The sequence below is a fragment of the Saimiri boliviensis genome, chromosome 12, assembly GCF_048565385.1.
Source record: "Saimiri boliviensis isolate mSaiBol1 chromosome 12, mSaiBol1.pri, whole genome shotgun sequence".
Taxonomy (NCBI): domain Eukaryota; kingdom Metazoa; phylum Chordata; class Mammalia; order Primates; family Cebidae; genus Saimiri; species Saimiri boliviensis.
Genome location: NC_133460.1, coordinates 36765467 through 36790809, shown reverse-complemented (window position 1 = coordinate 36790809; position 25343 = coordinate 36765467). Strand labels below are relative to the sequence as shown.

The 25343-nt window shown below is 47.4% G+C and overlaps 1 protein-coding gene across 3 annotated transcripts in view; it reads right to left on the bottom strand.

Annotated features, from left to right (window-relative positions):
• XYLT1 (xylosyltransferase 1) overlaps window positions 1-25343 on the bottom strand; it is a 382463-nt gene that overhangs the window by 193596 nt on the left and 163524 nt on the right. The gene's annotated exons all lie outside the window — the stretch shown is intronic.

Here is a 25343-nt window from a genome sequence, read left to right as displayed (position 1 = left end):
CATGTGACTTCCTTTGGCCAGAAGGAGGTCGCAGAGGTAATCCTGCTAAGTTTGGGTTCATGTCTTGGAACCCTGTCACTCACTGCCATTTGGTCTCTCCACTGGAGGATGAGAGATCATGTGGAAGAAAGTCCAAATGACTTTCCTCCCAGTCGAGATAATCCTCGATCAGCTTAGAGGCAGCCAGTCTCCAGACACAAGAGCCCAACCGAGATCAGGAGAACTGACACTGGTACCAGAAGAACCATCCAGCTCACCCAAAGACTCCTCAACAGTAGCAAATAAAAATTACTGACTTTGGGAGGCCAAGGTGGGTGGATCACGAGGTCAGGAGTTCAAGACCAGTCTGTCCAAAATAGTGAAACCCCCGTCTCTACTAAAAATACAAAAAATTAGCCAGGCGTGGTGGCGGGTCCCTGTAATCTCAGCTACTCAGGAGGCTGAGGGAGAAGAATCACTTGAATCCAGGAGGCAGAGGCTGCAGTGAGCCAAGATTACACCATTGCACTCCCGCCCAGGTGACAGTGCAAAACTCTGTCTCAAAAAAAACAAAAACCAACCAACAAACAAAAACCCAAGAATAAATTTATAGATAAAATAACTAATAACTAAGCCTCAGAGACATAAAGTTACTTGTCTAAGGCAACCCAGCTGATAAGAGATGGACCTGGGATTCCACACCATTGTAAGAGTTGTCATCCATGGTGATATATATCTGGGGTCAACAAATCATTTTCTGTAAAGGACTGGCTAATAAAGATTTTAGGCCTTGTAAGCCATACAATCTCTGCCTCAACCACTCAACTCTGCCACTGTAGAACGAAACCAGTCATAGGCCATATGCAAATGAATGGGTATGCTGTGTTCCAATAAAACTTTATTTCTGAAAACAGATAGAGGGCCAGATTTGGCCTGTGAATGGCAGTTTGCTACCGCCTGCTCTAGACTGCTTCTCTGAATCATCACCATTTGTGTGAGCTATTTTCCCCTTTCCCCATCTGCTGCCTTCCCTCTTTCTTTCCTATGGAATTTCCACATAAAATCCCTCAATTGTCTTCTGCCATGTTTATGCTCTACCCTGAGACATGTGACAAGTAACTCTCAACTCAGGGGCTTTGGTTCCCCAGCGTTAAGTGTGTCTCGACTCCCTGATTTCAAAAATCTACGTCATTTTCAGAAATCAGTTTGGCTGATGTGTTTTCCCAATGTTAGGTTGACAGCTCTCTGGATTCCCTAGGTATGGGAATTTTAAAAGTTCTGATAGCATTCTAAATCCAAGACCCAACATCATCAGAGTGACAGTTGAGAATGCAAATGACTTCTATTCAGAATATCAAAAATAAAAGTTTCAGTTCCACAGCTATGAAAATTTCACCGGCTGCAAACAAAAGTTTGCAAAACCGAAATGAAAACAAAGCAAACCCAAACATGCTAACAAAAACAAAACCCGAAACCCAGAGTGATGGAAAAGTCCGTGTAAGAGCTGTTTCATGATCTCACACACCCAGTCTCTGGGGCAACCTCTCTCTAAGAAGCATTAAAGGAAGATGACCATGACTTTCTGCAGAGAACAAAAATTTGGCTTAAAGCAAATGAAATCCCAGTGATTTTCCATTTTAAGGATGTCTATCTCGTCCAAAAAATAAAATGTTATAATAGATTTCATTTTTTCCATCCCTCTCTTGTTCTTTCTGCATCTTAGCTGTCCTACTGAGAATACCGAACCATGCTGGCAATTAAAGTAGACTCTGAACTTGGCTACTTTCTCCCCAGTTGAAAGAAAAAAGAAGTCAAATTGAGAGTTTAGCAAAGGAGCTCATCCAATTTAGAGGCTGAAAGACACATCTTGAAAATTTTATCCAAGTAAAGTCAGGGTTACTGTCAAACTTTCCATAATTTTTAACAACTTTCTAAGTAAAACTAAAGATATCTACCTAGACTGACTTTAATTTCAAAAGTCTAAAGCACAAAAGGCAGCGGAAGGTCCATCTCATTTTTCATTATGGTTAAATTCTATTTCCAAGAACCGCCAACCTCAGTCCCGGGACCTGGCACGGATGAAGCTATTTCTGGAGTCCGCCATGACTCTGGGAGCCAAGAACAAAGTTTAAGGAGACGCCCTGCAGGCAGGGGCCTTTGACTGCATGGAAGTACCAGCAGATCCTGTGTTCAGAAACTCCTACTGTACTCTTAGCTCCCCAAACTGTCAAATCGACCCAAAGAGGTGCCAAAGCCTACCATGGAGCATGCATTTGTAAATGTCTGCAAATGACATGGGCGTTCTCGGTTTTAGATGTGGAATAATCACTTCTAATTTAATTATCTCCATTATACAGATGGAGAAACGAAGGGCAATGTCCAAGGCCCACAGCTACTGAGGGGCAGAGCTGAGATTCACAGCCAGCTCATCCGCTTTCAGGGCCTGTCTGAAACATGACAAAATAACTGACTTGGTGAACGATCCTGTGTGTGGGTGATCAGGTAGAGGTGGTTACAATGTCCTGAGGTGGATCCACACCCTGGCTCTGCCACCAATCCTGGTCATCCTCAGGCCACCTCACAACTATCTTATTTTATTCATTTACTTATTTTTTAGAGAGGGTCTCTGTCACCCAGGCTGGGGTGCAATGGCGCAATCATAGCTCACTGCATCCTCAACCTCCCACGCTCAAGGGATCCTCCCGCCTTAGGCTTCTGAGTAGCAAACACTACAGGTGCATACCACCACCCTGATTAACTGTTTTTTTTTTTTTTTTTTTTTGGTAGCGACTGGGTTTACGTAAGGTTTAGCAGGCGGCGTTGCCCAGCTAACTGGTTAATTATTTCGGAGGTTTTTTTGTCCAGGAGGGGTTTTACCATGTTCCCAGGGCTGGTTGTGAACTTCTGGACTCAAGTTTAGAAGTTCACGACCAGCAACATGCACATCCCTGGAAACATGGTAAATGGTAAATTTTTTTTCCTGTTATTATCTCTTTCATTCAATGAGCAGCTTATGTAAGATAGGTGATCCTCCTGCTTTAGCCTCTGAAAGTTCTGAGAATACAGGTGTGAGCCACTGTGCTTGGCCTAATTACCTCATTTGAAAAGAACTTTCATTCAATGAGCAGCTTATGTAAGATATGCACCATGAGAGGTCGGTAGGCTGATGTCATTTCCCATTACACAAATGTGGAAACTGAGGCCCAGGGGACCCACCCACAGTTACCCACCCAGTAGTGGCACGGTAAAGAACAAACAACAGGGCTGGGTGCGGGAGCTCACACCTGTAATTCCAGCACTCTGGGAGGCCGAGGTGGTCGGATTATGAGGTCAATGGTTCAAGACCAGCCTGACCAACCTGGTGAAACCCTGTCTCTACTAAAAATACAAAAATGGGCCGGGTGTGGTGGCGCGTGCCTGTGATCCCAGCTACTTGGGAGGCTGAGGCAGGAGAATCACTGGAACCTGGGAGACGGAGGTTGTGATGAGCTGAGATCATGCCACTGCTCTCCAATCTGGGCAACAGAGCAAGTCTCCATCCCAAAAAATAAATAAAAAATGAACAACAGATCCTGTGTGTGCAGCCCAGAACCAACACAGGGATTTGGAATGGGGTGGGGTGGAGTAGACCCACCTTAATTTTCAGAGCCTCTGTCCATTCTAAGGCCAGAAATCCTGTGAGCCCCTTGAGCTGTGTTTTCCTAAAGCTTTGAAGGTTAAATATGCTGCTGAGGACCTCACACTTGAAATGTGCTGAAAAGGGGTACAGGAATGAAAGCTGCTTGCTTAAGGGAAAGACATATACGAAAAGAGTTGGAAATTATATTCTATCGCACTAGCTATTTATTCCTGCTGTTTGGTGTTACAAAAAGGCCACGTAAGACAGAGGCTTAAACAAAAGACACTGTTCCATTGACCAAAAATTAAACGGATAAAACACAGTGTGGGGACAAGGTGTGGTAAGGAAGGGAATCAAGAGAAAAGAATATGGTAGCATGGCCAGGCGTGATACCTGACACCTGTAATCCCAGCACTTACGGAGGCTGAGGCCTGTGGATCACCAGACCCCAGGAGTTCAAGACCAGCCTGGAAAACATGACAAAACACCATCTCTACAGAAAAAAACCATAAATAATTAGCCAGCTAGTGAGGCATGGTGGTGTCCACTAACCCATTTGTATATGTTTTGTTTTGAGACAGGTTCTGAGTATTACATATACAAGATGGGAAATTTAATTTGCCACCAGAAACATTATAAGCATTTAAAAAAAAAACACCATAGGTTTTATGACAGAAATGACCTCTGTCTCTGAGCTTGTGAGACATGTGAGAGATATGAATTGTCATTGAGTTTCCTAGCAGGCAATGCAAAGAGGGAAATATAATTGTTATTTGGATCTGTGTCACAGATGAGATTCCTCATTTCACAAAAAAGACTCTCCCATCCCTTATTTTTTTGTGTTATTATCTCTTGATTGTGTTCCATTTCTCACGTATTAGTACCGTCTCTATATTTGCTGAGCTGATCTCTGTATCCAAAATGACCTGCTGCAGGGCTCTTCTGAATAACCCCTGAAATTCAGAGAGGCTGACTGGTCTGGGTCCCTGTGCAGCCCTGGTATAGTCAAATGTTTATTTACTGAGCATCACCTGAACAGACTGGCGATGAAGGAGAAGTTTAAAATCACTTTGGTAAGAGACGACGCCACCAGAATAGCAATGGGAAATGAAGCAGAGAAATCCCTGACGTTAAAGTCTAAGTGAACGAGAAAAAGCACATTTGTGCGGACATCATCCCTGCCGGCCCACACATGATCTTTCAGAAACACTTTCCTGCGCAAAGTGGAGCACGTGGGAATAGAGAGGCCACTTCCTCACGTCTCTCCACACTTTCCCAGTCCCGCTGTCAGGGATGAGACATTCGTCCAAGTCATCTCAGCCCTGAGCACCGACGGGGCCGGAGTGGGCAGCGTTACTGTGTTGGATGGAGCCTTAGGAACGAAGATTCTGGCACTTGCTGGGCAGCTCTATGCGAGGGAACCGTCCTGCACGGGAGCATTCCAAAGCCAAAATTCCCATCTGCAGCTTCAAGCAAAGGAGAGTGGCGGTTCTACTTCAGCTAACCCGCAGAGCGGGCACTTCGAAGCAGCCTTTTACCGGACCTCTGGGCTAGAAGATTGGGAAATGGACTGTCTGCTACCCTTGCTGATGCCTAGGGGTCCTGGAGGGTTGGGAGGGGAGGGGAGGTGACCGCAGGACAGGGTATCATGGCATCCCTGAGTCTTACCTCCATCAAACACACCCGAAACCTCCATTTAATACCCAACAACCGGTATTTAATCTTTCATTCTGCTGACCCGGGAGCATCTCCCTAATGGAACTTCCACTTAACGTAGCCACTGTAGTTCCCCAAGGAGAGTTGTACCAATTAAATAATGTGACACTTTGGAGGTGTAAAGCTATGTATTTATTCCCGAACCAGAGGCTTGGGTGGTTTTTAACATACAGATTTTCTCCTTTTTATTTTTTTTTAAACAGTCTCCTGTAGTGCAGTGGCACAATCCCAGCTCCCTGCAACCTCCACCTCCCGGCTTCAAGTGATCCTCTCCTGTCTCGGCCTCCGGAGTAGCTGGGATTATAGGTACATACCACCATGCTCAGTTAATTTGTTTGTATTTTTGGTAGAGATGGGGTCTCACCATGTTGCCCAGGCTGGTCTTGAATTCCTGAGCTCAAATGATCCTCCCACTTTGGCCTCCCAAAGTGCTGAGATTACACGCGTGAGCTACCGCACCCAGCCAGAATCTTCCTCTTAAAAGTCACCACTAGTCACTACTAACTTCAAGAGGGTATATAGGACTGACCGGTAATCCTTCTACCTTTTCCTTAGTCCAGTCATTCGCCAAGTGTCTCAAGTGCCTCTCCTCACTCAAGCTTCAACACTCCCTCTTCCCTTCTCATCTCATCTGAGGACCTTTTATCTGACTTTTCCTCAACATGCCCTGATAGTGATATTTAAATTTATATCTCTGTTCCCTGAAAAAAAGAGAGCTTTCTTTAAAAAAAAAAAAAAAAATCACCACTAGTGCCCATCGTTTGCTCTTCAGAAAGGTCTTTGCAAAGCAGCTACAGGCAAACAAACCCTGGACGTGTCTTGGAGAAATGCATCTAAACAACACAGAGCAGAGGATGGGAGAGGGTCATGCTCCGAGTACAAGTTCTAGGGTCAGAGAAGAATGGGTCCAGATCCAGGCTCCACCTACTGCTCCATGGCTGTGCAATCTTGAACAAGTTGCTTGACCACTCTATGCCTCACTGTTCTCACCTGGTAAAATGAGGTGTGCCTGTAGCATTCTGAAAGCCCTTGGCAACCGTGCTGAGAATGCAGGAGCAGTTACAAGGCTAAGCAGCAGCTCCCTTGCAGGGGTCCCCTGCCCAGCCCAGCCTCGAAATGTGGTCCTGTCCCTATGCGTAGGGGTTTCTTACAAAGCAGGAGGGAGAAGGGAAAAGGAGGTTTCTGGGGAAGCCAGTGGCCAGGACGGAGGCCCACTTCCGGGTACCACGGACAGGTGGCAATGCCTGTCTCAGGACTGGGCATCTCCCAGGCTGTTTCTAGGCTGCTCCACCTGAGGGAGAAATGATGGGCTTTGCTGGCCAGCCCGACAGCATCAGAGGACATGGGACTGCTCCAAAGTACAAAATAAGCAGAGTGCGGGTAACTAAACACTATTTTTATCGTCTTTCCGCCATGCTCAGGCCACAGGCAAGAGCGGCCGAGTAAGGCAGGACGGCAGGGAGATCTTTATTCAGCGCGTGGGGCGGCCTGAATACCCATGGGGCCAGTGAGAGTCTGGGTTGTCAGGCCTCCCAGGGGACAGCGCCCAGGAGGGCCGCAGCAGCCACCCTCAAGGCCGTCCTGGACTTGACCACACGCCTTCCTCCCCAAACTCAGCCCTGCACCCTGCTGCCCCAGGTGATGCCCTTGTCTTCTCTTTCCCCCACCTAGGAATCTGTGAAGGTCTCTTTCTCTTAGCATTAGGAACAAAACTTATCCTTCAGCTCTGGGCAAGAAGGATCTGAAAATGACAGTTCTAGGGCCGGCCAGGGTGGTTCACGCCTGTAATCCCAGCACTTTGGGAGGCCAAGACAGGCGGATCGCAAGGTCAGGAGCTCGAGACTAGCCTGGCCAACATGCTAAAACCCCGTCTCTACTAAAAATATAAAAAAATTATCTGGGCGTGGTGGCAGGCCCCACCTGGGAGGCAGAAGTTGCAGTGAGCCAAGTTTGCACCACTGCACTCCAGCCCAGGTGACAATGCGAGACTCCATCGAAAGAGAGAAAGAAGACAGTTCTAGAGTCCTTGGGGGCAGTAACAAGCACCCTTATTCCTGGTGTCCAGACAGTGCGTGGTGTAGGTATGCAGGTAAGAGGTGAAGATTCCATAAACAAGTAACGTCCAAAGGCATGAGAGGCATCTATGAAGAATGCCGACAAATCCTTTGCCTTCACAGAATTTTCTTCCAGCCCATGGAGACAGAAAGTTGACAGATAAAGAATGCACAGAACAGGGTAGAAGAGAGAAGTAAATGGTTAGGATGCTGGAACGGCTGCATTTCTTAATAAGGCGGTCAAGGCAGGCTTCAGACTGAACAAGGGAGGTGTAAGCCAAGACTCAGTGCGTAACTTAGCAGGCTGCATGGCTAACTGGGAAAAAGCATTTCAGGGACAGAGAACTGCTGTGCAAAGGCCCTGAGGTGACAGCAAGCCTCACGTTGCTGGTGGAAACCAGGAAGGCAGCCGGAGTGGAGGAAATAAAAAGAAAAAACGGGGGATAGATCAGATCACACAAAACCTTACAGAGCCCTGGTTAACTCTCTCTCTCTCTCTCTTTTTTTTTTTTTTTTTTTTTTTTTTTGAGACACAGTCTCACTCTGTTGCCTAGGCTGGAGTGCAGTGGCCCGATCTTGGCTCACTGCAACCTCGGTCTCCCAGCTTCAAGTGATTCTCCCACCTCGGCCTCCAGAGTAGCTGGGATTACAGGTGTGCAACCACCATGCCCGGCTAATTTTTGTACTTTTACTAGAGATGTGGTTTCATCATGTTGGCCAGGCTGGTCTCGAACTCCGGACCTCAGGTGATCCGCCCGCCTCCACCTCCCAAAGTGCTGGGATTACAGGCATCAGCGAGTGTCCAGGCTGAGTACAGACTTAGAGACGTGGTGATGTCTGGACCAAGAGGCGGTTCTTAACTGGGGCAACTTTACCCACTTGGACATCTTCTTCTATCTGGAGACATTTTTGTTGTCACACTTGGGGAAGGGGAATGCTACCAGCAACTAGTGGGTCAAGTCCAGAGACGTCACTTAATATTAATATCCTGTAATGCACAGGATGACCCTCCACGACTAAGAATAATCTGGCCCCAAATGTCAACAAGTTCAAATCCGGACCACTGTAAGGCCTCTGGCTTTCGCTCTGAATGAGCTGAGATTATCTGGCCAATGAATGAACCCCCTCATGTGTGCACTGATCGTCACACAGACTAAGTCCGGAGGTGTTTCATCTTCCTCCAAACCGTTCCTCACATTCATAGAGTTAGGAAGAAAGAAACAACACCTTTTTTATTTCTTCCCCCTGTGCCAAAATCACAGAGTGGAACTCCTGGTTTTGAAATGTCCTATTATATGTGGAACCTAAAAGGATGCCAACCGTCTTCTGGCCTAGTGACAATAGAAGTCGCTTCTTGGAAAGCTTCGGTACCACGGAGGTGGATAGGGAGAAGCCCAAGGGAAGAAAACAAAACAGAATAAACCTAAACCAAACCATGGTTAGCAAGGCCTGGGGGTGTTGGGGTCCCCAAAAGAGGCAGGCTCCGCGTTTGTTTTTCCATGTGAAGACTTCAGAGAGGGGCCTGGGGCTTCGAGGGTGGTTTCTTTAGTGCTTTGACCGCTAATCTGCAAATCCTAGTCCTGCTCCTTCCAGAAACCTACAGCCCTGCCTATGTTTCGTGTGGGTGATTAAAGCAGAGGACCCGATTCCCCGTTGCTGTCTCTCTGTTTGTGAATAATCAAAAGCTAATTAGCCAAGGCCCCATGGGACAAGAAATTAGATGTGCAAGACACCAAAGAGGCTCTGAGGATACATCTGCAAGGAGGATCTGACATGAACGCCAGCAGGGGTTTCTGGGCTGAGATGCGCAGGAGTGCGGAGCCCGGGGCCACGTGGGGACGGATTTCTCCGGGGCTAGACTGACCCCCTGGCTTACACCAAAGGCAGAGAAGGACAGGTCGCCAAGAATCTGGCCTTTCTCCATCAGCTCAGGGATCAGTCAAATCAAAGCATTAAGAATCCAGGGTGAGCTTTGAGATTAGCGAGGGCAAAGGGGATGTTCTCCAGACTGACACAAACCACTGGGGTTCAAATCCCGGCTCCTTCACTTCCTGGCTGTGTTAGAGTCTAAGGCCTTTGGTCTCATCTGTAAAATGGAATCAAATACAAAGAATCAGGAATGACCTTCAGAGTTTCCTCTGGCAGAAGAGTGGAAATGAATGGAGAGGAAGAAGCAGTACTCCTCGGTGACGCTTGCGGGCTAGACATTGTGCCCGACGCTTTAGATTTCTGTTTATTGAATTCTTGTAACAACTCAATGCGGAATTGGATATTCCATTTTAATATGAAAATGCCGAGGTCTAGAAGGATAAAGCATTTGCCTGAGTCAGGGAAAGGAATCCCTTTTCCATCTGCCTCCAAATCCATGTTTTACTTGTAACACCACCTTACACAGAGCACTTTTAACTTCTTGTGTATACTGCCATGCCAGGTCCTTATAACATAAGCCGGGACGGTGGCCGGGCGTGGTGGCTCACGCCTGTAATCCCAGCACTTTGGGAGATGGAGGCGGGTGGATCATGAGGTCAGGAGATCGAGACTGTCCTGGCCAACATGGTGAAACCATGTCTCTACTAAAATAGAAAAAATTAGCTGGGAGTGGTGGCATGCACCTGTAGTCCCAGCTACTCAGGAGGCTGAGGCAGGAGAATCACTTGAACCTGGGAGGAAGAGGTTATAGTGAGCTGAGAGAGAGCAAGACTCCTTCTCAAAAAAAAAAGAAAAGCCAGGCCAGGTGCAGTGGTTCACGCCTATAATCAACACTTTAGGAAGCCAAAGTAGGAGGATCACTTGAGGCCAGGAGTTCGAGAACAGCCTGGATAACAAAGTGAGAACCTCATCTCTACAAAAAGAAAAAAAAATTAGTGGGGTGTGGTGGTGCACGCCTATAATCCCAGCACTTTAGGAAGCCAAGGCAAGAGGATCACTTGAAGCCAGGAGTTCAAGACCAGCCTGGAGAACAAAGTGAGGACCCCATCTCTACAAAAAATGAAAAAAAAAAATGTAGCTGGTTGTGGGGGTGCACGCCAGTAGTCCCCACTACTTGGAAGGCTGAGCTGGGAGGTTCACTTGAGCCCAAGAGGTCGAGGCTGCAGTGAGCCATGATCACACCACTGCACTCTAACCTAGGTGTCAGAGTGAGACCTTGTCTCTGTAAAATATGACAAAAAAAAACCACAACAAATATTTTTGCCCAGGGAGCCAGTGTTAAGAGCTCTCACGGCTCCATTTTGCAGATGAGGAAACCAGAGCACAACCTTTAAGTTCCCACTTGCCAAAATTTTTGTCTCCAAGGGAACACCAGACCCCCTATGAAAGAAGTCGAAACAAGCGTACAATCAGTTCAGTCAGGTGACAGCCAGGAGAGGGATGGTGTCACATCTGGGGTGGGGGAGGGAGTGGGCTGGCGGTATACTGTGTCTAGTTTCAGGACCAAGGAACCCTGGCCCATAACTAACGCTCCCTGCAGAGCCACCCCAGGCCACACGCTGAGCCCAGGAGACCTCATCACACCTTCACAGCACGCCTGGTGGTGTGAGCCCTTGTTGCTCCCATTTTACAGATGAGGAAGCTGAGGCTCAGGCAGCGAAAGTCACTTAAGCTATGCCGCTATCAAGTGGAGGACTGCAAGGTTCAGTCAGATTGCTTGTCACATTTCCTGCTACTCCTACGTCCCTCAAAGCCTCTGTGAAGCGTAGGGATGAAAGCTGGGAGTCCTGAAAAGCTGGTCTCCCTGCTGCTGTGGGAGGTTGTCGTGGGACAATCAACTCTCCCCTCTCTGGCTTCAGTCTTTACCTGGCAGGGAAAGGACTCCGCTGAAGGCCCTTCAGCTCTGACCTCCTGTTCGGCTGTTCTTCACAGATGGTCAACTGCTGCTTCCCAACGCAAATGCTATCACCTGCCTCAGGGCCTTTGCACCTGCTGTTCTCCATGCCTCTCTATATCCTCATGGTTCACTCCTCAAGCAACTTGTTGGAGGACATGTCCTAGGAGAGTCACCACCCCCTGCCCCATTGGCATTCGCCATCCCTCTAATTATGTTGCTCCTCAGGCCACGTATCACTTTATCACTTTCCAGGATATTACAGATTATAATCTACAATATCTATTTTTTTTTTTTTTTTTTAAGATAGAGCCTCACTCTATCACCCAGGCTGGAGTGCAGTGGTGTGATCTCAGCTCACTGCAACTGCCTCCCAGGTTCAAGTGATTCTCCTGCCTCTCAGCCTCCTGTGTAGCTGGCATTACAGGCGTGGCTAATTTTTGTACTTTTAGTAGAGACAGGGTTTCGCCATGTTAGTCAGGCTGGTCTCGAACTCCTGACTTCATGATCTGCCTGCCTTGGCCTCCCAAAGTGCTGGGATTACAGGCAGGACCCACCATACCTGGCCAATATATATAATAATATATATTTGCTTACTGTCTGAATCCTCCAACCAGGATGCAAGACACTTTGGTACGTCCGTTCAGTATCCACCAACCCTGCCATATGACATGCATCAGGTAAATACTTGTGAAATGAATGCCTGGATACATTAAATCCATTTCTGTGCACCTACTGCACTTAAGGCAGAGAGGAAATGCATGTGGTTAAACACCTCCCACTCCCACCACCACCAGAGCATCCAGCTCCATGCCTCCATCAACCTGGCCACCATGTTTAATCAGCAAATCTGAATTGGGGTAATTAACAAACGGAATGCGGAGGTGGTGGCCTTAAGCCCCAGCAGGCTTCAGGACCAGATGAGACAGATTCCATTTGCACGAAATACCCATTCGGCCCTCTCCATCCCGTTAACCTGCTCTTCCTCAAGGAACTTCCAGAACAAACCATTGCCAAACACCATTGAGCTTAATTACTCAGATGATTTTAATAGTGCAGCCAGCTTTAATTACCGGCAATGCTGCACACACGGGGTAAGGGCACCCTCTGAACTTCTAGCGTCCTTTCCACTTCACTTCTCTAGCTGAGGTCACCGCATGTGGGAGCTGACTTAGCCTTGACTCCGCCATAGAGACTGACCAGCAAGGTTTAGGAGAAGAGAGAATTTTTTGTCCCTTGCACAACTGAATGGGGACCACACATGCTAGATTTCCTCAACTGCTAGAAGATAGCTTTTTTCTTTTTAGATAGAATCTCACTCTGTGGCCAGGCTGGAGTGCAGGGGCAAGATCTCAGCTCACTGCAACCTCCGCCTCCCGGGTTCAAGCGATTCTCCTGCCTCAGCCTCCCGAGTAGCTGGGACTACAGGCATCCGTCACCAGGCCTGGCTAATTTTTGTATTTATTTATTTTTTAGTAGGGACGGGGTTTCACCATGTTGGCCAGGCTGGTCTCCAACTACTGACCTCAGTTAATCCGCCTGCCTTGGCCTCCCAAAGTGCTGGGATTACAGACGTGAGCCACCGTGCCTGGCTGATGATAGCTCTTAGATGAAACGAAGGCCCAGGAAGGTCTGCGGAATGAGACTGGTTCCGGTTCTTTGAGAAAGTTTCAGAAAGACAAGGGACACAGGAAGGATTCTGCTTTTTCCGCTATCCCGGTGGACAGCGACGACCCAGGATAAACCACGATGCTGCTTTATTAATGACCCCATTTCAAAGCACCGACCCAGGCAGCAGGAATGGAATCTGGCCGCCTAGGCTTTCTGTTAATGAGATAAGAATTGAAGTTCAAAAATAAACTGTGGGAAGCCTGGTAGGGAAATACCAGACGACAAGAGGATAATCCGGTGACCAAAAGCATAAACGGTGGCGGGGGTGGGAGCCCACATCTAAATCAATAACCAGGTCAGGCGGAATTTGGGGGTCAAAAGACTGGCTTAGTTGTTAAGAACATGGTGAAAACTGACCTCGGATAGCTCCTTAAGTAGCTTAGCTTTGTGGAGATATTTTTGTGCCCCTAACAAAACTCTGTCTTTTAGGAAGTGTGCACAGACCCCATTTCTAGGCATTTAACCTTCACGTTTACTTGCACTGAAGCAAAATGATATGCGTGTAGGGAGGATTGTTATGGCGGGTTTTTAATTGCCAAAGACTAGAAACCACGTCCCCCTCAGCAGTCGTGGTATGGCTAAAGAAACTATGCTATGAGAATACAAATGAAAAATAATGCAGCCATTTTTTTTTCCTTCTTTTTGAGATGGAGTCTCTCTGTCTCCTGTCTTAGTCTCCCGAGTGACTGGGATTACAGGCATGCACCGCCACCACACCTGGCTATTTTTTTGTGTTTTTAGTAGTGATGGGATTTCATCACTACACTGGCCACGCTGGTCTGGAACTCCCGGGCTCAGGTGATCTGCCTGCGTTAGCCTCCCAAAGTGCTGGGATTATAGATGTGAGCCACTGCACCTGGCCTAACGCAGCTATTAAAAAGAATGAGGCTCCTTACATATGTACTGAATCAGAACAGTCGATGAGATAGATAGGTGAGTGACATAAGCAAGACACAAAATAACAGGTACAGTTTGCTTCTGTGAGTTAAGAGGAATGGCTCAAAGGACAGTCTAGAGCAATCTGTAAGACTGAATTCAGATCCCTTCTCATTAGCTGTGCAGCTCTGGGTAAGTTACTTTACCTGTCTGGGCCTCCATTCCTTCATCTCTCAACTAGAGCTTTAGTAGGAATTACTTTGTATATCTGAAGCACATACTCTCAATGGGGATGATACCATCCCCACAAAGTGAGCAAAATGTGGTTGAGTATGGGTGCGTGAGAAAAAAAAAAATCATCTTAGGCTGGGTGCAGTGGCTGACGCTTATAATCCCAACACTTTGGGAGGCTGAAGTGGGTAGATCAGTTGAGGTCAGGAGTTCAAGACCAACCTGGCCAACATGGTGAAACACTATCTCTACCAAAAATATAAAATAAGCCAGGCATAGTAGCAGGCGCCTATAATCCCTTGGCAACAGAGCAAAACCCGTCTCAATAATAATAATAATCATCATCATCATCATCTTCATCATCATCTTGGATACTGCAATGGTTACTGGTCCCCCCAAAGCTCAACCCTACCTGATAAAATCTTATCCCATAATATTTAACCTCTCTCACGAGGGAGAATTTAAATTAAATTAATTTTTTCTGCTGGGGAGGCTGATAATGAAAGAAAGCTTCAGTAATATTGAGCTAAAGTACTCAGAACAGCGTGAAGCAGATGGGGATGACATTTACCTTGCAATGTCGCTGCCAAGCTTAAACACGATGCTAGATGCAAAGGTCACAATGCTAAGGCGTTTCATCAGACCCCACCATAACAGGTGGCGGATGCTAATAATCAACTCTTACTTCTCAGATGAGGAGTCCGAGCTCTACAGAAGTGGAACAACCAGGCCAGAGGTCAGCACCTCAGCTAGACTTTTCACATGATCTCTCTTTCTCAGACCAAGAGCTTCTTCTTTATGTTCCAATGGTGCTTGGACACCACATGGTCTGTTTGTTCTGGTACCTTCCCTAAAATACGTGTCAGGGCTGGGCACAGTGGCTCACACCTGCAATCTCAGCACTTTGGAAGGCCAAGGTAGGCGGATCACTTGAAGTCAGACGTTCAAGACCAGCCAGGCCAATGTCGTGAAACTCCATCTCTACTAAAAATACAAACATCAGCCAGGTGTGGTGGCACGTGCCTGTCATTCTAGCCACTCAGGAGGCTAACGTGGGAGAAGAGCTTGAACATGTGAGGTGGATGTTGCAGTGAGCCAAGATCACATCACTGCACTTCAGGCTGGGCAAGAGAGTGAGATTCCATTTCAAAAAATAATAATGGCCGGGCGCGGTGGCTCAAGCCTGTAATCCCAGCACTTTGGGAGGCCGAGGCGGGTGGATCACGAGGTCGAGAGATCGAGACCATCCTGGTCAACCTGGTGAAACCCTGTCTCTACTAAAAATACAAAAAAAAAAAAAAATTAGCTGGGCATGGTGGCGTGTGCCTGTAATCCCAGCTACTCAGGAGGCTGAGACAGGAGAATTGCCTGAACCCAGGAGGCGGAGGTTGCGGTGAGCCGAGATGGCGCCATTGCACTCCAGCCTGGGTAACAAGAGCGAAACTCCGTCTCAAAAAAAAAAAAAAAAAAAAAAAATAGTAACAAAAAAATAAAATACATGTCAAGGTCAACCCAGGCCCAGGTACCAGGATGTGTCCTCACTCTGCTGAGCATCAGCGTAAGACACTGCGTCTAGACCAGGGGACACTATCGTAGTGGACAGCTACAAGCACCTCATCCTATCTGCTGTTGGTAAGTTTCAAAGCCTCCTGGTCCTCCCTCTTCCTCCTCTTGTGAAGCCCTCTGGAGAAATTTCCATCTGAACTGAGCACTGAGAATAGATCCACCTGCCATGAGTAATGGCCTGTGTCAATCATTTGGACACAAGGCAGTGGAAGGGACAGATGTGTTTTCCTTGATGGCAGCCAGAATGTTCTTTGTCAAATCTCCAGTTCCCCACGACGGCGCAGGTGTTAATACCTATTCCAGCTCCCAGGTGTGATGGTCCTATGGCTGTTTCCTTCCTTTGTCTCGGTTTTAATTTTGCACACCCTCACAGACTGCCATAAACCCTTCCTGAAACAGGGATGGTGTGAAGAGATGAATCGACAAACACACTGAACTTCAAAAGGTTCCAGAAAAAGCCACCACTGGCCCAAGAACTGGTTACCCAATCCCCCAAGGCTTTTGAGGAAGGCTGGGGGAGGAAGGGGTTGGCCTTGGGTCTAGATGGGTGAGGGGGAGAGAAGAGAGAGAAAGAGAGCACAGCATGTGACCATGACCTTGACGTTAAGGTGATAAGCTGGGGTGGGGGTGGCGGGATGGGTAGGGAGAGGGAGTACATGGGATAGGAAAGGGGAAGACTAGAACTTTAGTCATGGTGGCCTCAGAAGACAGACCACCCAATGATTATCCGGTTTACTCATGTATTCATTCATTCGAGAACTACCATGGGCAAAGCACTGAGCTTCCTGCATGAATACGATGATGAAAAAAATAATGACATGGTCCCCTTGGCTGGGCACGGTGGCTCACACCTGTAATCCCAGCACTTTGGGAGGCTGAGGAGGGCAGATCTCCAGAGGTCGGGAGTTTGAGACCAGCCTGACCAACATGGAGAAACCCCCTTCTCTGCTAAAATTACAAAATTAGCCAGGGGTGGTGGCACATGCCCTGTAATCCCAGCTACTCGGGAGGCTGAGACAGGAGAATCCCTTGAACCTGGGAGGCGGAGGTTGCAGTGAGCCGAGACAGTGCCATTGCACTCCAGCCTGGGTGACAAGAGTGAAACTCTGTCTCAAAAATAATGACGTGGTCCCTGCCCTCATGGTAATCATATTTAGTTTAAGGGTTGGCAAACTACAGCTTTAAGACCAAATCTGGCCTGCAATCCTCTTTTGCGAACCAAAGTTTCATTGGAACGCAGCCACTCTTGTTCATTTGCATCTTATCTATACCTCCTGTGCAGACACTCCAGCAGATCTGCTTCGTGGTGACAGAGCCCACGTGACCAGCAAAGGCTCAGATATTTACTAATCTATCTGGTCCTCCACAGACAGTTTGCACATGCCTGTTTTAGCTGCTATTACTGTTGCTGTTGCATTTTATGTGTGGGCGTATAGAAACGTTCCCAATAAACAGAGAGACATGTTGACGCCCCTGTGAGTCCCCAGTTTTCTCTGCCGTAACACTGGACTGATAAGAGGGCCATTGTGAGGCTTCCAGGAGAAGCGCTAAGAAACAAGCCCAGAACACAGATGCCTGCAATCCTTTTACATTTTCATTATTACTGATATTAGAATGGCTAGGAGTAATAGGAGGAATCACATTTCACTCCACATGTCTGCCTTTAAATTCCATTTGACCCAGCAATCCCATTACTGCGTATATACCCAAAGAACTATAAATCGTTCTACTATAAAGACACATGCACACGTATGTTCATTGCAGCACTGTGTACAACAGCAAAGACCTGGAACCAACCCAAATGCCCATCGATGATAAACTGGACAAAGAAAATATGGTGCATGTACGCCATGGAATACTACGCAGCCATAAAGAAATGATGAGTTCGTGTCCTTTGTAGGGACTTGGATGAATCTGGAAACCATCATTCTCAGCAAACTGACACAAGAACAGAAAGCTAAACACCGCATGTTCTCACTCATAGCTGGGTGTTGAACAACGAGAACACGTGGCCTCAGGGAGAGGAGCACCACACACTGGGGGCAGTTGGCGGGGAATAGGGGAGAGACAGCAGGGGGTGGGAAGGAAGGGGGGGTGGGGAGGAAAAACATAGGGAGAAATGCCAGATATAGTATGCACCTAAAGTAGAATAAATAAATTTTTTTTTTCTTTTTTTTTTTTTTTTCTGAGATGGAGTTTCACTCTTGTTACCCAGGCTGGAGTGCAATGGCGCGATCTCGGCTCACCGCAACCTCCGCCTCCTGGGTTCAGGCAATTCTCCTGCCTCAGTCTCCTGAATAGCTGGGATTACAGGCACGCGCCACCATGCCCAGCTGATTTTTTTGTATTTTTAGTAGAGACGGGGTTTCACCATGTTGACCAGGATGGTCTCGATCTCTTGACCTCGTGATCCACCCGCCTCGGCCTCCCAAAGTGCTGGGATTACAGGCTTGAGCCACCGCGCCCGGCTAAATAAATTTTTTTAAAAAACACACACACATTCAGACTTTTCACTCGGATTATAGGAATAGGTATGATTAATTGATCCTTGGGACCTCGATCTAAATAATCCAGGCATTTTACCACATTCTCTTGATTTTTCAGATGAAGATTTCTTTTTTATTATAAAAGACGACTAGTCAAATGCAGTAGTGAGAAGGGGGGAAAGAGTAGAACAAGGAGGTCGATCTGTAACGGACTGAACAATCCACTGAGATAACTCGCTACCTTCAGACCAGCCTATTTTTCAGATGAAGATTTTTTTCCCATCATTTTGACATTTCTGAAACTTGAACTTATAATCACTGTATACATATGATTTATTAATTTATATTTTTTAAGAGCAAATGATGTGGCAGGCACTCAAGATACATGAACAAAACATATGTGAGCAATGCTTGTGTATATACGTGTGCGTGTGTGTATACAGGCGTGTGCAGATATATATGACAGTTCATCAGGCATCAATTTATGATTGCACTGGAACAGGGAAGACAGGCAGTAAAGTCTGTCCATTGGTAATAACCTTCAAAAAAAAGTAGATCAGAGGAACAGAGGGCAAGAGCAGCTTGCAATTTTCAGAGCAATAGCTAGGATGACATTCCTCCCAAAATGACCTTTGGTCAAAGACCTGAGGCAGGTGAGGAGCAGATGTTCTGGAATTTCGGCTTCAGGCACAAGTAAGGGCGGGAGCAAAGATGACTATCTCTTGTCAGTGGATCTTTTTTTCTCCCTTCTTCCTCCCCAGCACTGCTGCCAACACCCTGCTATCCTCCCATCTCAGAAACGCTGTATTTGGATGGTGTAAGCATGGTGCGAAAAAACGGCGCAGGGATTTGGACGGAGCCGGTGAGGGTGGTGAAGTGACTTCACATGGTTTATTTCAGCTGGTACCTCAAGTCCGGCGCCTTTGAAATAGCTGACGTGTTTTCTTGGTCCTAAACCTGCTGTAAGCCTATGTCCAAAAGCATTGTGTCAACAACCTGGTAAATCCACAGTTAAGACTTTTAAAATTTTTTTCCCATAAAAAGTCGTGGGAACCAAACAGGTTATAACCAAAGTTGCTGGACCAGTTAAACCACTATCAGTTACTTCTTTGCCCATGGTGAGTCAGGCTGCTTGGGAAGGTCATCTATTTCCCCCAAATACTCTCAAAGCATTCAAGATACACACATCTATTCATTTGTGTCTACCCCAGCTTGGCACAGATGAGGCCTTGGGTTTGGATAGTAAAATTCACACACTTCCCTATGACGTTTCAATGCCAGCTTTCTTGGCAAACTCACCAAGATTGCAGCCATAGGCCCAGAAAAGAAAGGGGGACAGCTTATCAATGCTGCAGACGTGCTCTGGAAGTCCAGGCACATTTACAGTGCCACCCACTGCTGCGGGGTGCCCACTGCAGGCCGGGGGGGCATATTTAATTTCACTAACTCCTGATGATGACCCTGCATCACCTCTCCATTGTACAAAGGAGGGGATGGGGCTCAGGAAGGTGCTGACTGCAAAGCCATCCCAGTTCCCTAAGTCAGTATGCCTCCTTGGTCTTGACCACCCAGGACGGGATGGAAGTCATTCTCCAACTTAGAATCCAGTTCATATGTCCAATATGAGCCTAAGACCACAGTAACTAATCTCACTGCCTTCCCTATCCAGTTTCCAAAGAGATAGAGAGAGAGAGAGAGAGAGATAGAGAGAGAGAGAGAGAGAGAGAGAGAGAGAGAGTGTGTGTGTGTGTGTGTGTGTGTAGCTTTAGTTTTCTTAACGTTTACATATAATACAGAATACCTTTTTTCTTAACAGCACTGAACAGACAGTCTTGCTCAACTAAGCATTTGTAACTCTAAGGACCTGGCAAACCCCAGACTCTGACTTCCGGAGAACTTTATTCCCAGATGAAAAGAGCCCACACATGTTAGAAACAGTCAGCCCTGTGTTGCGATGCCCCTTCCCCCAACGTTGGCCGCCGTGGGGAGTCCCTGTGGGGGCGTTCACTCTTTTCTTCTAACCTGTGTCTGACTCATCCTCTCACTGCTCTGGCTGAAGACAGGAAGGGGGAAGGGACAGTACCCTCTGAGAACCCGCTGAGATCTGCTGTGATGTCCCTTCCCTGACCCACAAAGGAGGTACCCCTGAAAAGGAGAAAGGACTGAAAAGCCAACCCGGAGAGCCTCTGGGTGACAAAGGACTGCGGAAGCTCTTTACCTTCCCTGTGTATGTGTAAATTTCAGGGTAACTTATCAAGTGCATTCTTCTCTTAGAAGTCACACTCTGTGTGTATTCAGATTGGGAGAATGCAAATATTAAGCGGTTGGGGGAGGGAAAAAGGACTAGAGAATAGGAGCAAGAACATTGGAGAGAGACAGCACCAGAGACCAGGGAATATATGAGAGGAAAAAAATTCATGCTATACACAATTTTCTCCCCATATACTGAATTTCAAGCCTTAAAGTCGGCCAGGCACAGTGGCTCACGTGGTGGCTTCTTTCCTAACAGTATTAAACAGACGAAACGTAGCTCAACTAAGCATTTTCTAAGGACTCAGCAAACCCCAGCCTCTGACTTCCAGAGAACTTTATTTCTAGATGGAAATAGCCCACACATGTTAGAAACAGCCCTATCTGGGAGGCTCAGGCAGTTTGGGAGGCTGAGGAGGTTTGGGAGGCGGAGGCGGGAGACGCACGTGCGTCTTAGTCCCAGCTAATACATGGGAGGCTGAGGCAGGAGAATCGCTTGAACCCAGGAAGCCGGGCTGCAGTAATGCCGTGAACTGAGATCATTCCACTGCACTCCAGACTCGGCAACAGAGTTGAGACGGTCTCAGGAAAAAAAAAAAAAAAAACCCTAAAAGTCTTAGTAAGATGCAACTTCTCGGTATGTGTGTTTCACTTTATGCAATAGACAGACTTCTGAAAAATTGGCTATAATTTTTTAAAACCTTCTTTATATATATGAAAAGTCACAACTCAAAGGTACCCCATTCATGAGGACATGAATCCTTTGGTGAGATTAAACACTGTTTCCGAATCTCTAGAAATACATCCCCTTGGTAATTTTGGGTTTCCAAGTCTTGAATGTCCTTACATTCATGAAATCAAAAGGGTAGTAGAGGCATCTCTTCCAGCCCCTTCACTAGGCAGAGAAAGAATCTGAGGCCCAGAGAGGCAGAGTGACTGGCCCACGGTCCCAGAGCTGGAGTGAGTCAAAGCTGAGCCTTGAACCGGGAAGTGTAGTCTCTGCAGAAGTTCACGTACTGGCGGTTACTTGCTTGTGCTACCTGAAATAAATGGGCCCGAGAATCTGATAGTTATATGAGCCTGCAGTTTTAATGCCCTATTTTCTGGAAGTAAAAACTGTATCACTGAAGTGTTTCTCTTTTTCATTACAGGAGTCATCTCTATTTTATTTGTATTTTGCAGTGAAATGATTTAAATCAAATGTGCTTGGGTGCAAAGGAAATCTGACCTGAGAGAGAGTTTTTGTGGCAGAAAGAGAGCCAGGAGATACTTATTTCCTGCCTTGCAGAGGCCAGTAACATCCTGGTACAAGGGGATTCATCAATACATCTTTCATAAGGACTTCTCTGCACAGTGAGGTGGAAAATCTTTCCAGTGACTCTGGCCCATTTGGAACTTTGCCCTGAATAAAAGAAGGGATTGATAGGGGCTTGGAATGCTTCCATACCCAGGGGCCTTCCTGCACCCCAGGAGGCAGAGTCTATAAATGAAATTCAATTGGGCAGGAGAGAGAACCCAGCAGGGGTAAGCAAGGCCTCTAAGGGGCAGGCAGTAAAGGGTTAAAGGTGCACGGCTGGGGTCTGCAGAGAGACTGATTCCTGGAAGTCTCTAAAATGAAGAGGCTCACAAACAGTCACAGAGACTTGCCATTGGGTATTCTAGGGACTGCAGATCCTTTTCCCGCTCCATGGTCTGCAATGTATGTTGGCGGCGGGATCTACCCTCAGCACATCCATCAGTCAATCAGCTGGCATTTCTCAAGATCTACAGTGAGCCAGGCAGACCGAGAGCTTGAGGGCTTCATAACATGGCAAAGGGGCACGGGGAATTGAAAAGTACATCCAGTTCCTGTAGACGCATCCCACAACCCCAACCACCCAAGATGGTGCCAGTGAGCGTTCTGTTGGCTGGGAGACCAGCAGGCCTGAGCTTCACCCTGGACTACGCCACTAAGTTAGCAGCTCTTAGAAAAGTGACTTTTCCCTTTGGGCCTCAATACCACGCCCAAGTTGACTAAGCCCGCTTTAAAAGTTACTTGGAGAAATGCTGAGTTGATTACATAAGGACAGAGTCCAACACCAGGAACAGGACAGGCTCTGAATGAAGAGATGGCTTCCCCTCTCTTTAGAACCCTTCCTTACCCACCTCCCTGTAAGGTAAAGATACAGCTCTAACTACACAAAACAGTCACTTCTCTCTTCCGTTCTCCAGGGTGGTTTGGGTTCAAAGACGGAAGGTCTATTTCTTCCCTTGCAAGCTGGTCTGGTCCACACTTCCGTTCCTACCCGAAAGCCACCGCACTCCCTAGCTTCTTTACAACTCCCTTGGCACTGAACTTGAACAACACCCTACTCTTCTCCAAGACCCAGTTTCAGGGTAAACGGGGTTAGAAAGCCTCATTTAAGTCAGAGTTGCTAGGAAGAATACCAATCAACAGGCTTCCCAGTCCCTCACACACGGCAGATGCCCAACAAACGAAAAATATTATTTTCTGCAGGGAAAATAACATCTATCTCCTCTAACTGTCACGAGGATCAGAAGTAAAACACAAAGAGTGCTTCATGTAGTGCCTGGTGAAAACCAGCAGATACTATATACATCCTGGAGGATGGAGACAAGAGATCGAAAGATGAATGTAAACACGAGCAAAAGCCAACGGAAAAAAAAAAAAAGAAGGGGGCAAGGAAAAACATGTGTCTAGCCCAGTGTCTAGCAAACAAAGAGAGCTAGAAGGATGTGTGCCTAGTGCAAACTGGGAGAGGTGTGAAGGAGGCTCAGAGACAGGCCAGGGTCTGTAACAGTTTCTCAACCTTGGTGCTGCTGCGCTACTGACATTCTGTGCTGGGTCATTCCATCTTGGGTGAGTGCTGTCCTATGCAGTGCAGGAACCTCAGCAGCATCTGTGGCTCCACCCACTAGATGCCAGTAGCATCTGTTCCCCTAAGTTGTGACAACTAAAAAATGTCTCTGGACACTGCTAAATGTCCCTTGGGGGAGCATCGTTTCTCCCAGTTGAGAGTTGCCAGTCTAAAATATTGTCTGACACACAGTGGGTCCTCCCTCAGCAAATACTTGTTGGAAGACGGCAGGGATGGAGGGGAGAGGGGTCAGTGCTCACCGCTCTAGACCTAGGTAGGACAAGCCCTCTGGCTTCCCTGGTCTGCATTAGCCATAATGTAAGCTCTTCATAGGCATACACCAGCTTGGTTTCTCTGAAACAGGCAGCTGTTCCTGGAGTGTACTGTCTGTGCTGTGCCTTGTTAAGAGGGGAAATTTTCCTAGAACCTATTTTTCCAGCGCTACAGATTTCACGTGGATAGGGCCGTAAACATCCACAGCCCTGAACCTGCATCTCATTCCTCTGCCTTCAAAGGGATTCTTTGGAAGCCCTTCTGGTCCCAAATGGTTTAATGCCTCTATTTCGTAAATGAGCCATTGCACTCAAGAAGATGAACACGGTTAAGACGTGTGCTTGTGGTTCCGGGCTTACTGGTGGAAAAACCATGCCTGGTGCATCTGAACTTAACCTTTTGGTGGATGGTTAAGAAAGGCGACATGGTCGGGGTTGGGGAGATGTAATGCACAGGGCACCAGGGTAGGGGCCACAGGGGCAAGGGGTGGCAGGGGAGAGGGGTCACGTGCGCTCAAAAACGGCTGAATTTGGAAGCTGGGAGTAGGAACACATCACCCCTGTAAAGATGGGATTAGGCTGAAACTTCTGGGACTTGCTTTCAGGAATGAGCTTCAGCCAAATGCCTGCAGACTTCCTGAACACCTTCCTCTTCCCTCCCACCTATAATCCTTTGCCGACTCCTCAGTCTCCCTTGGCTTCATTCACTTCCGTCCAGCCCCACTTTTCCCTTCTTGCTTCTGTGCATCCTCGTTAGCCATTACCAGGTTTTCACTCACACCAGGACCTTTGCACATACCACTTCCTCTTGCTAAATTAATCTTTATTCAGTCTATACTGCATTTCAGCTTAAGTGGCCCTTCCCCAGGGAAAGGCTCCTGTTCCCCTTGGGTCAAGACTGACAGCCTTACAGTCTCTGTACACTGGGACTTTCATCCCATTTCACTTACCACGGTCCCACCCAGTGACTGGCATCTGTCCTCACCAGATCGTGATGTTGCCTGACAGCAGGAATTGCATCTTTTACTCAATAATATGTCCTCCTCCTACTCAGGGTCAGTAAACATTTGTGGAATAAATACATGCATAAATGGAGAGAAGGAAGACAGCTTTGTTCCAAGACAAAGAGCGTTTCTTTCAGGGGTCATGTCTCATGGCTCCATTCCCAGACATCATTAGAATAAAACAGAGCATGGTGTCGGAGCATGAAGGAACAGGTGAACTGCCTTCTGCCTCTTCCTCTGCAGCTCACATGCCTTTCGTTTCTAACTCCAAACTTGATGAAGACGGGTCCCACCCCGCCGCTTGCCTTCAGCCCGGGATAATCACCTGCTGCAAAGCCACCCACTGTTTGAACTATAACAGCAAGTCACCTCTTACTGCTGCAGTAGCAGAAGGGGTTACATCAGAGTAGAAGACATGGACCCTGGCCTCAAGGAGCCCAGCAGCATCAGCACTCAGGAGCTGGTTAGAAATGCAGAGTCCCAGGCTTCACCTGAGATGGGCTGAATCAGAACCTGCCTCTTAACAAGGTCCCCTGATTCATGTGAGAAGCACCGGGCTTGAGCAGCCTGCTCATCAGAATCACCTAAAAGATTTGTTCAACTACAGATTGCTAGACACAGCCCCACTCCACCCCGCACCCCTCAGTCCCTCCACCCCTGCCCTCACCCACCCACAGTATGAGATTCCAGGGGTCTGGGGGTGGCAGGTAAAGGTGCATTTCCCTCTAGTTACCGCGTGATGCAGCTGCGGTTGGTTCGGGACTATGCTTGGAGAACAGCTGCCCTGATACTCAGACCCATGCACACAGCTTGGTTCCTAGCTGGATCCTTGGGACTGTGGGTGAATTCTTTCCTTCTTGAACAGCGTCGATGCTGCTATCATGCTGTCTATGCAACTTAGGCAAGAAAAGGTTTCCTTTCCCCCTTACTGGGTGCCT